Source organism: Mycteria americana, chromosome 4 (genome assembly GCF_035582795.1).
Source record: "Mycteria americana isolate JAX WOST 10 ecotype Jacksonville Zoo and Gardens chromosome 4, USCA_MyAme_1.0, whole genome shotgun sequence".
Classification (NCBI taxonomy): domain Eukaryota; kingdom Metazoa; phylum Chordata; class Aves; order Ciconiiformes; family Ciconiidae; genus Mycteria; species Mycteria americana.
Window position 1 is genome coordinate 89,080,536 of NC_134368.1, and position 4,557 is coordinate 89,085,092.

General features: G+C 45.6%; 1 protein-coding gene across 1 annotated transcript in view; it reads right to left on the reverse strand.

The window, feature by feature from the left end:
- The window catches only part of LARP7 (La ribonucleoprotein 7, transcriptional regulator), a 29,032-nt gene extending 24,520 nt beyond the window's left edge, over positions 1–4,512 (reverse strand). Inside the window, exon 1 of the mRNA XM_075501227.1 lies at positions 4,324–4,512. The gene's annotated coding sequence lies outside the window, so the exon portion shown is untranslated. The remainder of the gene's footprint in view (positions 1–4,323) is intronic.
- Positions 4,513–4,557: the final 45 nt, after the last annotated feature.

The following is a 4,557-nucleotide window of genomic DNA, read 5'->3' on the forward strand; positions in this document are numbered from 1 at the left end:
TTTCTAAACAGCAGCTTTTGAATTTCAGCAGCAGTCATGGGATTCACAGTTCCAATTGCTTTCGCGAGTTATCAGACAAGCAGCGCTATCAAAAATATATATCTATATATAAAGTGAATTCTTTAAAGCATTTGTGCAGGTCACAAAGTGCGTTTTAATAATATATAACTTCCCTGGTACCAGAAAAGCAAGCTACTTGCTAAAGAGAGCCTACAAAAACTAAATCTAAAAAGCAGACAATTTCATTCCCAATAAACACATTTTCTTACCCTTGGGGGAAAAAAAAAAAAAAAAATTGTTTTCCACTCCCCATATCTCCCAGTACAAACCATTGGAAAGAACATACAAAAAACCCAGAGCACTATACACTTCAGAAATTAGCTTTTTATGTAAAAGGCAAAGCAGGGAGAAAAAAAAAAAAAAGCTGGATTATATGGAAGACTTCTGAAAAGGCTGGCCAAAGGACTGTGCTCAGCAGGCATATATTTTAAATCCAGTGGTTGCAAACAGGTTACACTGATGCACACAGCAGCTGAAAAGCTTGCTGCAAAAATTTATGGTACGACCCCCTGAATGAGAAGCATCTATTAATCCTCATAAATAAATACAACGTAAAGATATACTTAAACACATAGTTGATATTCATGGCAGGTCTGGTAATAGTAAGGTTTGTTTATAAAAATTGTCTTTGTTATGTCAAAACAGCAAATCACTCGCTCTGTCAATTGCCAAGGCCCTACCAAAGAGCAGTAATTCAAAATCTTCCAATCCCGCCTTTGAATACCTTCTAACACTTTCTTACGTGCAAGTCCATGTGACAATCACTATGTGCTACACTTAAAAAGAGATTTTTCCTTTCTTTGGTTAGGACTCTTTCATCAACTGTCAGTGATGTTAATCACAAACCAAGTTCTGTCAGAACCTCAGAATCGGGCCCCTAGAAATTAGGGACTAACTGGAGAAAGCGACTTGAACGTACAGATTTACCTTGAAAAATATAAAACCTTTTTAATACATCAATTCATCTTTTTTGTTCACATTTCAATTCACTGTAGCTGACTCCTTGAAAACTGCCAGTCACCACAGTACTTCATTTTACATGAGCAAAACAAAGCGATGCTGCCAAAAGCAGACAGCTTTTCGAAAATGAAATTAACACAAAAATTAAAGTAATTAATGTAGCAATCACCATATGAAAGACTTCTCAGCCCTCTGCCAAGGCAACATAGAAGGAAACGTGAGTACAGTCATCAGAGAGGAAGCCCACCTCTACAACAGGATGACAAAAATGGAAATGGTCTTCAAATTATTGTGCAAATCAGGCTTCCTTAGCCGGATATCAGTTTCTCTCCCTGCTGTGAACTGACCACTCAAGATAGTGAAAGGTCAACAGTTACCTTGAAAAGATAAGCCAGGTAAAACTCCCAACCGATGCAGAAGTTCAAGCTCCATTGAGCCCTTCAGCAAGATATTTAAATTAATAATCAGCAGAACAATATACTACTTAGCTGAGGGCTAATAGTGAGTTGCACCATTAAAGGTAAAACATGACTATGGGATACTTTTAGTGGCTGAACAGTATTAAATGACCACACTGACATATAATGAATGTGGCTTATGTACAGCAAAGCTTTATTTTAAGAAGCTATCTAACTCTTGCATGCATTTTGAGTCGCTCGGCCTTGGGACTTCCTTCCCAGGAGAGAGGTTCTCATTCAAGCTTAAAGAAAAACAGCAGCAAGCTGTATTCTGGGCTTCCCCCCCACGCCCCTCGCTTCATCCTACTTGCTTTAGAATTGAAGCTTAGAGAAAATTACTTTGGAGGAGCTTGGAAATACAGAGTCAGAGCAAATGTCAGCTATGAATCTATAATTAGAACCTGTATACAATGTTACATTTAATAGCAAAATACTCATACCTCAGACACCACCAGATTAAAACTCAAGATTTAAAAAAATACTGTTTGTAAGTAAACATGTCAGTAACTCATAGCACTCGCTTTTTTTTGTTGGTATTCTCTTCATTTGCAATTACTCTTGCAAACTTCAACCCATCAATGAAAGCTGCGATGCCAAGGTATAAGCCAGTCCGTATTTTTGACTTGTCAACTCTTACGCTGCCAGCCTCACAACTGCAAGCACTAGTCTGATAAACAATTAAAATCAGAAGAAAGCAAAAGCAGGGTCAAAACTTCACTCTGTGAAAGCAAAACAGCTGCCATCTCTTAGCTTTCCTCACATGAAATAAAATCACAGTGCCTCTACGTGCAAGAGAGAAACCAGGAAAAGGAGGGACAATGAGGCAGGGGGAGGGAACTCTAAGAAAGCCAAGATAATGTAAATCAAAATAATACAGGTCCACACAAATCTGTAGTAACTTATCTATACGCTTTAAAAGGCAAACATTAAACACAGTGATAACCTGTACACCACCAAGTGCCAAACCCAGCTTCTATTGTTATAAAGATCTAGAAAAACCATAATCAAATTCAACTGTAATCCAGGGTCTGGAAGAAACAGGGTTCCAGTTATAAAATATCATTTATTCTTTTACATTAAGCATTGATGCAAATGCTTGCTTGCTTTGAGCACTTTAAATAGCAAAATGGGGCAAGGCAGGGAGAAAGAATCATTCAAAATACTTCTTATACTATGAAAATGTTTCCATATAGTCAGTGGCAACACTTCGTCTTCTGGACATTTACTCCAAAATAAATGCAAGTATTCAGCAGACCTGAAACTATTCTCAAAGACGCATTCTGTAATCCACCTTGGGTATTCTTACTGTAATATACACTCAGGCAGAGCTGCAGCAGTTTAAGTTCCTATCCTGCCTTGTAACTTCACCCTACGAAAAGCGAGCCAAGAAAGGACAGAAGTTAATACATGAGGACGAGCACAATTTTCTTAACCTAAAAACAGAGAACCTCCTGCCTTTTCCCCATTTTAAGCAACGAAATGAATACAATCATTTTAAATCTATATTTAAGGCATTCAAGAGATGCCATGAAATCGGTATGCTCATAAACAGAAAAGGCTTCACTTCCACATGACAGTGATGGGTGTTAAGGCTGTTTCCAGACACAGGCAGACCCCACTGTATCAGTCCTGCCATGGTTACCCTTTCCTCTGTCATCACAAGAAGCGGAAAGTGGGTTTTTAATAAAACGCAGGCCCGCAGCACAAGACTACGATTAGATGGATTCAGCTATATGAACCAACAGTTCACGGACACCAAAAGGGCAGCCCAGCTCTCTCATCATACTTGCTACACAGTCCTCCCTCAGAGTATCTCACCTCTGGTAAGCCAGTTCAACTCTGTGACCTAGGAAATAAGTGGCTATTTTCTGGTCTTTCCCTACTGGATGAGTGGTTTAGACCAACTCATTAAGGAGCTGAATAAGCAGCAAAGCTGATGAAGGGAAGCAGCAGGAATAAGCACGTGGGAGCAGGATAGAGGTGGGTACAAAAGCAAGACATTCTGCTGCCCTATTAGCAGCTGCAGGCAGACTGGCCCAGAAGCACTGCACAACTAGAGAAGAACCTCATCTTCTTTAGCCTTCAAACAAAGGGGAAACACACCACATGAAATAGATTTTTCTATCCCCGACTTAACCTTTGCCAGCGCAGGAACTGGCTAAATCCCCGTTCCCAAGAACGCCGACCGCCATACGTTTCCCAGTTGCACAGGGCCTGACCACTGCGGGTTTCTGCACTGCTGCTGCAATTGCTCATGGACCTTCTATGTATAAAAATAAGTAAAGCAAGCCCAAAGTCAGCTACTCCCCATGTCCCCCCCTCAACATGGGACCCTTTCCTCCAACGCGAGGTGTCACGTCTTGACCACCTGTGCTTCACCTGAAGGCACAGTCACCAGTCGGGCTCGAAGGGCTGTGGCGGCAGAGCCCCAGGAAGGCGCTGAGGGACAGGAGCGGTTACAAAGCCACAGAAAGGCACCACACACGTCGGGAGAAGCGGGCAGCGGGAGGGAAGGACGCCCAGGAGCCGGGCACAGGGGGTCAGAGAGCCACTGCAGGCGAGGCCAAGGCACGGTTAAGGAACACAGTACCAGTGGGCGACAAGCAAAGAGCGGTTCTGCCCTGACAAGACGGCTGCCGCCCGCCCGCCCGCCTCAGGGGCCCAACCAACCGCCCGGCACGCGCAACCCCCTCAGCCCAACGGCCGCCGCCTCGCCTGGCCCCACGAGGCGCGCCCGGCGCATGCGCCCGGCAGCGGCGGGGAGAGGGGGCAGCAGCGCCCCCTACCTGCGCCGCCGCCACCGCCGCCGCCGCGACCGGCTGCCCCCCCGCCGCGCACCACTGACCTGCCGCCGCGCCCGCAGGGGCTCGCCAGGCGACGTCACCGCGGGGACACCGGGCCGCGCCGCCCGCGCCCACCTCTCGCAGCAAGCCCGGCCCCCTCCGCGGCCCTGTCGTTATCGTCAGTCCCGGCGCGACGCGCGGCCCCCGCAGGGAGAAAAGCCCCGCGGCGCCGCCCACGCGTGCGCAGCGCGGCAGCGGGCGCGCCCCGCTTGGGGCACGTGATTTCCTTCGCGTCG